The 10,121-nt window shown below is 33.7% G+C and overlaps 1 protein-coding gene across 1 annotated transcript in view; it reads right to left on the bottom strand.

Annotated features, from left to right (window-relative positions):
* Positions 1-10,121, bottom strand: part of LOC122529704 — a 34,288-nt gene that overhangs the window by 13,334 nt on the left and 10,833 nt on the right. The window contains exon 2 of the mRNA XM_043656083.1: positions 7,597-7,770. The gene's annotated coding sequence lies outside the window, so the exon portion shown is untranslated. The remainder of the gene's footprint in view (positions 1-7,596; positions 7,771-10,121) is intronic.

Genomic DNA, 10,121 nt, shown 5'->3' with positions numbered 1-10,121 from the left:
GGCCAAGTATAGTCAAGCAACTCAGTAATTCTGTAGACAAGTTGAGTCACTCAATCGAACTCGGTCATCGGTACAGAATTAACTGTCTGAATCGAACGGAAGGTACCAGATCTAACGTGTAACAAAGTCAGTATTAATTCAAATCGGAGTTATTCATTTCCGACATCAGTGGGTAGTCCTTCGATACCAAGTGACATAAGCAAGATCACATCCAGTGGTCCTGACATCAGGTGTTCTTAACACTTGATAATCTTTAATCTCTTGCGCTGGAATGCCACGCACGTCGAGAATTTTTTTGTTCCAAAATTGTAATATTTAAGTATGATTAAGTAGGCAAAACAAATAATAAATTTATTACTTCTCAATAATTTCTATCCAGTGATATCATACCGACGAGTTCAGAAAAAGAAAGCGACGAATTATTGTATACGGTTTGGTCACTCGTCATGGTCCGCAATCAGTGAAAATGAAACCTTTTTCTTTCTTCTTCCGTGATTTTCTCTAAAATGGAACAAAAACGAGCAAATCTTTAAAGAATTCTTTTTCTTACTTTTATCAATCTTCCATACACATTCCAATAGAGTCTTGACATTTAAATTCGGGATCCCGTTTTCTCGCTAATGTACATACGTTAAATAACTATTCAAGGATTTTATCTTAGTCTTGATTTCACAGCTAATGTCACCGACGCACGTCGAATTTTACAGATCTCATCACATACTTCTGGTATCGCTGTATTACTCTAACAGTGGAACAACTCTTCGTACTCTGCCGCCACGCGGTTGCGTTATTGTTCGTGCGACTTCGATTTCAGGAGAGAAATTTCCAGCAATGGTGAAATATTTCACGGGGAACAGGGTCAGCGAATTTCACACGAGCACTTCTCTTTGTTTCATCTATTTCCCTATCGAGCAACACGCGTCATAGTGCATGCCGCGCGTGGTTTATCGCCGAACGACTCCGTGCGCGGCTGATATCGGCAATGAAACCGATTGTCCGCGAAGTGAAACTGTACGACACGCAACCGGGGGCAAAGTGGATCGTAAAGAACAAATTATCTGCAGCAGCGTGCTGCGACCGCCGCCGCTGTTCGTCAGACGAGGACAATTTCGCGCTCGAAAGTTCTTCCTTTCGCGTGCTTTTTCACAGCGCATCGAATCGGAAAATCAAGTAATTTTCTCCTCTGCTTTGACGCAGCTCGTCCAAGTAATCTTCCTTCTGTCGATCGTACGTGTGGTCTTAAAAATGTTTTGAAAAAAAAAAAGAAAATCATGAACACGTTTGACTATACGCATCAGGTTCCAATGACGAAACGACGAGCGTTAAATCCGAGAATTCGCGCAAGAAGATTGGAACGAGTTAAGTAGTTAAGCAATGAAATACCTACCGGGCAATTTTCAGAACTTTTTTTTTTCTTTCTTTGAACACAAGACGCAAACAGGATTGTGCAACTCGCCATCTCGCACTAGCCACCATTCCGGCCGCTTAATTTTTCACCGTTTTTTGAATTCCTCTGCGTCTAATAAAATTAAAATACAGCGTGGAAGCAGTCGCGGCGCGCGTTTCTCTCCGCGATTTCTAAGCTAACACGCGTGCGGAAATGCTTTCGCGTCGCCGAGATAAACTTTACGCGATACTTACTCTTTTATGGGCAGGTATACGCGGCTTTGCTTTCGGCCAAAGCCGTTTTAAGGTAATGCTATTCGAACTGTGCTAACTGTGAAACCGTCGACGAGCGGCGTGTACATATTGTGCGATTCGCCATCATTTCGTACGACTACTCCTTTATCTGTGCTAATCAATTTCGCGCGGGTCTAATAAACCGTCTTTACGGACTTGGCGAAATCCTTCGAGGTAGCTATTAACCAACCAGCTTGGACGATGTCCGCATTTTTCAACCGAAAAAGAGTTATTCGCCAATAAACTCGGTTCGCGATGAAATTCCACGTAGTATGATAATCCGTCCACGATTCCTATCGATCCGCTCGGTGTGCACGTTGGAATAAAGTCTGAGAAAGAAGATACGATGCAGAAGATATCGGTTTTCTTCGGACACGATCCGAAAAATCGATCGCTGGACAATAAACGTGACGAGGCGACGCTTTCAGTCGTACCTCTTGCGCTAGTAACTGGTAGCACGGACCATAACGAGTGACCAAACCGTATACAATAATTCGTCTTCTTTTTGAATTCATCGGTATATCATTGGATAGAAATTACTGAGAAGTAATAAACTTATCATTTGTTTTGCCCGGGTTACATTTAAATACACTTAACACATTACGAATTCGCGTCTTTCAGTTTTCAATTGCCGGGAGACGAGAATTCTCGTGTAACGTTATATATAATTTATATTATTATAATATATTATTATTATACTAAATATTAATAATATAAATTATATATAATTTATATATGTTATATATAATTATGTATTACAATGTTATATAATTTTTCGAGAAGTAGGGAAATTGTTTCCTAACATACCACACCAAGAAACGTTACTAGAGGTATTTTTATTTTATTTAAGAAAATACCTCTAAAAAAAAATAATTAATTTTAATTATTAATTAAATAATAATTAATAATTAATTTTAATTATTAAATAAATAATAATTAATAATTAATTTTAATTATTAATAAAATAATACACTTGTTAAATGCTATACATTCTCTCGAATCCTTTCAATCATATATTAAATAATTCAAAAGATACGAGAAAATACAGGCTATATATTTATCAGAGCCGTCCTCAATGTGTTAATATAAATATAAAATAAATAATAAATAGTTAAAATCTAAAATACATAATAAATAGATTCATGAATATTAAAAAATATATAATAATATTTAAGAATATTTTATCAATGTGAATTCAAGTAATATTTAAGAATATTTTATCAATGTGAAAAATCTAAAATACATAATAAATAGATTCTTGAATATTAAAAAATATATAGTAATATTTAAGAATATTTTATCAATGTGAATTAAAGAAGTGCATTATACAAAATTTCTCTGTTGCTCTAAAAATGTGCGGGAGCAAGTTGGGCGCGCCGAGTGCGATACGCAATCTGAGAAAATGTTGCAATTTGGGATAAAAAATTGTCGACGTGCGTGACACGTCATTCCAGCGGAAGAGGTTAACACCATTTGCGCACGTCGTTTCAACGCAAGAGGTTAAGGTTTCGATCGCTCCTGCAATGAAACATTCCGCGCCGTTCTCTAGACAAAATTCCCCAGGATACCGCGCGCGTCCCTGCCATCACTCGCCGGCAGAACTTTCGAATATGCAAATCTCCCCTTTTACCGGTTTTGATTTTTTTTTTTTTTTTTATGTCGCTCGTTACGTAACTCGTTATTAGAAGTTACTACGCCTATGCACCGTTAACGTTCCGCGAGGAACAACAAACCCGAGCGAAGCTTCGCGAAATCGAATTACTCGGCGATGACTCGATGGCCAATGCGTCGTTGGAAGCTTGGTTGAATAACGTGCAATTTTCACGAGATCATGGTCCATTGCTTTTTCGTAATTTTACTGGAAAATTCAACGAGAGGAAATGTTGCTCGTCCTGCAGATTTCACGTTTTGAGTTCTTTTCACGCATTTCACGTTTCTCGTTCATTCATCGTTCGTCCATTTCGCAACGAGTATATAACGGAATTCGTGCATTTTGCACGATGGTAAATAACGATAGATTAAACTTCTCTGACGAGTTGCTGCTTGAAAATCGTTGCCGGTTTGCGCGTCGGCTACTTTTACTTTACGAATCAAAAGTGGTAACAGGTAAGGTAAGACTACGGATCGTTGCAGGAATCCAATGTTATGCTCGAGCCTGTGAGAAAGTCGTTCGTCGATGCGGTTCCGATCTTTGAATACGATAATAATTACCGGGACTAGCAACGAGATGGAAGTGAATTTCGAAGTATTCGTTTTCTTGAATTTTGAAGTATTGATGTGGAGATGGAAGTGAATTTTAAAGTATTCGTCTTCTTATTTGTTTTCTTTAACCTTTGCTTTCCTGCTTTTTCTTCAAGTTCCCGCATTAATCTTTAGAGTCATATAAATATAATATAAATATTAATATTAATTAATATTAGTAGATATTAATATTAATATTAGTTAATATTAATATCAATATTAATTAATATTAATAAATATTAATATTCTAAATAATATTAATATTTTTTTATTTTTTAAATTTTATTTTTTCATAATGAAATTTAACATGTTAATAATTCCCAAAACATCACTCGGATTTATTAATGTTTACCAGTATTTTTTAGTTAATTCATTATTTTAACTCTTAAATGTATGAATAATGTATGAAGAAATAGATTTTATATCACTTGCAAAAGAAAAAAAAAGCTTTAATAGAGTTCTACTGTAATAATATTTGTAAACATCCATATGAATATTTCTCCAATTAAATATAAATTCAATTGATAAAAATTAATAAAAATTTATTTCTGTATACGTAGAAAAATAAATATGCTATTATATAAGTCAAATCTTTGATTTCAAATCGAGTCAAATTCATTCTTTGTTCTAACGAAATTCAAGTATACTTATTGTTAGTAAATTTTCAAACTTAATTTCCTCGAAAATGACGCTTTTAAGTGTAAAAATTTTATTCTTCATTTTCAACTTATTTTTCCTCCTCGGTTGTAGTACCTTCGGTATAATGAATTTTACTATTTTGGATTTATTTTTAGAGGACCTGTTTTAGAAACATATGTTCCGCATTGTAAGAGGAAACGACCAGGAGGAGGACTGTTTCTGGAAGCTTGCGAAATTCTATGATGCACCATGTGATGTCGAAATTCATGAGATACGTATAGTAAATTAAAAACGAATCGAAACTGTACAAGAGCAATTTCATCTTTAATGGCAGCTCGGTGGAAGAAGTTGGGCCGTGAAAATTAATGACGCGCCTGTACCATGTTATAGCACATTAATTATTTAGAACGATTATCCATAGTTCGAAAGGAGAGTATCGTTTAATCTGCTTTCGAGTTATGGTAGAATGAGCCTCTAAGCATCGGGATTACTCGTTCCATCGACACTCATTAAATCGGCGAGTTTTCGCCGCGGCGAGCGGTTCGTTGAACCTTTGCGAGCATAAAAATTCGAAGCATCTCGGAAAAGAATTTTAATACCTTGTCGCATCGCTTGATAGCTACGATGACTGAAACAGCGACGCGATAAAGGGAAACATTTGAAAATACAGCGTGTAAATTCTAAATTGTATAAAATCAAATAGCGTAGTGACATCGACGATACTTCGCAAATTCATGTATGCGTAGAAAGATAAGCTATCACGGTGATGAATGGTCTAACGTGTAAGCAGAGTGTCAGTACACAATGCCTTACGCCTTTTATCAGATTTAATTTACAACGATGCTCTGTCCTATGAATTTCAAACGGGAGAAAAAGGAGAGACAGACACCACGATTTGTCTTCATTTTTGATTCGACATCCAAGATATATGTATTTTCGTGACTATTGTACTGTTACGATTTTCATATGTTCATAATTTGTAGACTTCACTTACTATTTTACGCGATTGTTGAAATATTTGTTGAAATATTTGTATTATTTCGTACTACCATACTGTAACGTGATTTTGTACTTTAAAAAACATCGTTCAGTTAATGTTTCAATATTTATTTTATTTTTATTTATTTATTTATTTTTCGTTCTTAGCATTAGTTATCTGTATTACTAATGGAAAAACAAATTAATAGAAATTGTTTTTTTTTTCAATATTATCAGAGATATAAGACATACATATACGCTACTATTTTTCATAATGGATTTCTCGATTTTCAGATAAGTAAATAATTTTGTTATATTACATTATTTCTACACATAAATGCCTCAGTTTTGCTGCGATTTACTTTGTACATTACGTATCGAATCCAAGTCTTTTTTCTACGTGCCTGTCGTGCAGTACATCTTACAGGACAAGTTTAAAAAAATATTTTTCGGATATTAGATTTTCTTCTCGGTTGTTTTGATATAGAAAATTGTCTGAAGTTAAAGAGAGAAAAGAAAAATGGACGCAGGATAACATGAAAGAGCCTTTGAAAATACTGCTCGAAGAGAGAATGATTATACGACAGGGAAAAGAAATCAATTGTCTTATATTTGTAATATTTATAAATATATTTAAATAAAAATTTCCTTTCATTTAAATATTTCTTTATTAACATTATTAATTATATAAAATTTTAAATCTACTGTTTAAATACAGCGTCCGGTATACAACTTTTGATTATTAACTATTAGTCCCTATAATAAAATTTGTAAGGAAAACGGTTTGCACTCTCTTATTACCCATCATTTTTACTGCAAATTTCTTCCTTTCATCAAGAACTGACCAAGTTATAATGAAAAAATCACAGGGTATTCGGTACTGCACGACCCTCCCCTAATTTCGAACCCTAACCTCTTCAAAAGCAGGGGCAAAAATGCGACGAAAATTCGAGCTGAAAAAACTGGTAATAAAGGAGCGAAGGAGTGACCAACCGAAGGGAGGAAAGGCTGAAAGGCTCGATGCAGCTTGCCCTTGAATATTTTACAATCTCTGAAAGGGGGAAAGCATATTCCCACGGCGACTCAAGGGCCTTGGTTACAGTATTACGTCGCTTGCTTTCTTGTTTAAACTCGGCCATAAGGCTACACCCGATTAGATTAGATAACACGTTTTCTGCTCAATCGCGAAATGTTAACTTTATCTTACATTAATTTATTTTTCGAGAAAAAAAAAAAAAAAAAAAAAGAAAGTAATAGGATATATCGAATAAAGTCGTCACCTATTAATGCATCCATGTTTATTAAGCTTTTGTAAAATTTTTAAACTTAATCATAACTTATCGCTTATTGTCAGATAACGCTCTATTTTTACTCTTATAGTACATCTTTTTATAATGTTGGCTTTTCAATGTCGAGATTACTATTAGACTGATTTTTACGTGAAAAATATGGAATTCTACGCAAGTATTATAAAGAATTTTTAATATTTTTAATATTTTATATAAATATCAGTCCAATCATTCAAACGAGTATATACGTCACAACCAAGCTATTTCGTATCAGAAAGTTAATATAAATTTATTTATATATATATATAAATAATTTTAATATAAATAATTTTAAATTAATATAATTAAATAAAGTTTTATAATAAAAATATATTTTAGCAATAACAAAAACTTAATAATATTATTAATAGTTTAATGAAAATGAATTATTAAAAAACAAATATAATTAAATATAATTAAATAAAGTTTTATAATAAAAATATATTTTAATTATAATAAAAACTTAATAATATTATTAATAGTTTAATGAAAATGAATTATTAAAAAATAAATAAGTAAAATTTATTTTGTACATTTTTGTATCAAGGTTAATTAATTTATTTTTGTAATTTTAATTATTTCGAAAGTAAACGATCTAAATTTTTGTAAAAAAAAAAAAAAAAAAACAAATATATATTTAGAAATTAAATGTTTGTCGTATTTATTAATATCTAGCTTTCTTTAAATAAATTAATAAATTATAGTGGATTAAATTATATTTTTAGCTTACCTTGTGGTTTCGCGGCGTCCTTGACAGATTGCTGCGCCCGTTGATGAGAACGTTATCGTTGAAGAAGGACACGTCGCAGGGCGAGGGTGGACCACCAGCCAGCTCCCATTCGGCATCGTCGGTCGTCGACGCGTCCAATGTGGCGTCCAACACTATAATACCACCGTCACCGACCTGCCGATCCAAGAAAATATAGGAATGAGTTCTCGATATTGGAACACGATCAGTGGAAATCGGCGAGGTGTCAAGGAAACGTGTACCTACGCGTCGACCTTCGATCGTTTATTCCGTCACGAGTTACGAAAAATTCTCTTCAGAGAATCGAGAAATATCTCGCTGCCTGCAGTTTCTTACGACCAAAGTGGATTCTCCATGTTCGTTTGTATGTACAGGGTGTCCATAAAGTCACTTTACAATTTCAAAAATTTATTACAAAGGCAATCGATGAGATATCATCATCAGATTTGTTCCATGTACTCAGTGGTTACCAAGGTTTTCATCATATTGCATTTCAGGTAACCTATTGATGAATAAGATACTGTTAATTAAATCCCTTACAAAATGGCTACTCTTCAAGAGAAGGCAGAGTGTGTATTATGGTTTATTGAAACCAAGTCGGATCTGCAGACTCAGCGAAACTTCAGAACTAAGTATGGAAGAGATCCACCGTCACGTGCATCAATTCGTGCATGGCACAAGATATTTATGGAGACAGGGACAGTGTTCGATAAAGGGAGGAGTGGACGAAAACATCGATCTTGTAAGAAATCGAGTATCGTCTTGATGTGCTTCGTGCAACTAGTGGTGTCGATATAGAGGTGTATTGAATGAAGTAAAGAAAAACTTAAATATACACGTCTCATTTTGTAATAATTCTCACTTATCTGTCTTTTCATTTGCCATTGTAATAAATTTTTGAAATTGTAAAGAGACATTATGGACACCCTGTTTATGATTGTGTTCCTGGATTTTATTAGTAAGGTTTTGTTTTTGAGTTTTTCGATGTTACAAAAATTATTGGCGTGCCAATGCATTTAGATACGTACAATAATTAGGTTCAAGTACTCATATTAACTGTCAAATATCTCCGTTTTGATGTGCAACTAATGGTGTCCATATAGAGGTGTATTAAATAAGGCAAGAAAAAAAAAAAAACTTAAATATGTATATTCCCGTCCATAAGTCACCAGACACTTGCTTATTTTGATCTAAACAGACCACATATACTTTTCCGGATTAATTTTATTATACAATCTTGTTGTGTGTACTCTATTTACTCTATTTTATAATAATACTTGAAAACAAAACTGATATTTAACGTATATGGTCTGAATAAATATTTCAAAGTGTATTAGAAATATGTATATATATTTAAAAAATCGAATCAATGTATTTTAGGATGAATTGGACAGAAGACTTCAGAAATGTGTCCAAAATCAGAAAAAAAAAAAAAAAAAGAAAGACTTATGGAAGAAATTAGAAGAAGCGTGGAAAGAAATTCATTTCGAAATATTGTTAAAATTCAATGGAAGTTGGTAAGATTTTTGACATATGTCATATTCTATATTCATGTCATATTTTATATGTCAAAAATCTTACCAAATTCTATATAATATATCTTATATCTTTGTGCAAATATGAAGGCCAGAAATAACCGTGGCACACTTTCGTTTAATTTTAATAATATTTCGGGAATGAATTTCTTTCCACGCTTCTTCTAATTTCTTCCATAAGTCTTTTTTTTTTATTTTGGACACATTTCTGAAGGCTTCATCCCAAAATACATCGATTCGATTTTTTAAATATATATACATATTTCTGATACACTTTGAAATATTTATTCAGACCATATACGTTAAATATCAGTTTTATTTTCAAGTATTATTATAAAATAGAGTAAACAGAGTACATGTAACAAGATTGTATAATAAAATTAATCCGGAAAAGTACATTTGTGTTCGAGTAACTGTTTAGATCAAAATAAGCAAGTGTCCAGTGACTTATGGACGAGAGTGTATGCCTCATTTTGTAATAATTTCCACTTGTCTGTCTCTTCATTTGCCTTTGTAATAAATTTTCCAAATTGTAAAGAGACTTTATGGACACCATGTGTATTCGCGCATAAAACGCAGCCACGTGCTCGTCCTGGTTGCAATTTGCGTCCGTGCATGCAAAGTGAGTCGCGTCCGCTCGAGACAAACAACGCCAGGTGTCTCGAGAAATAAAAAAAAAAAAAAAAGAAAAAAAACAGAACTATTCGAAGCGAATAAAAAAAAAAGACACGCGCGTGCAGATATCGAGATGATGTCGCGGCGGGATACGCAGCGTGCAGTGGTGCGGAGATAACCATAAGCGTCCGTAGGTAACTTTCTCGATACGTTTCCTTCGAGCTCTCTCAATGTCGAATGCACTCGCATGTCGACGATACGCGTGTCGGCCGCGCGTTATTCATCGACATCCGCCGCCTTTCAATTATTTCGTGAATGGACATCCTGTCGGTTTGGAAATCGAGTCGAACGAAAAAA

This window comes from Frieseomelitta varia, unplaced genomic scaffold (assembly GCF_011392965.1).
Source record: "Frieseomelitta varia isolate USP_RPSP 00005682 unplaced genomic scaffold, Fvar_1.2 scaffold_302, whole genome shotgun sequence".
Lineage (NCBI taxonomy): Eukaryota > Metazoa > Arthropoda > Insecta > Hymenoptera > Apidae > Frieseomelitta > Frieseomelitta varia.
The sequence above is the reverse complement of the archived record's forward strand: the minus strand, read 5'-3'. Positions and strand labels throughout refer to the sequence as shown.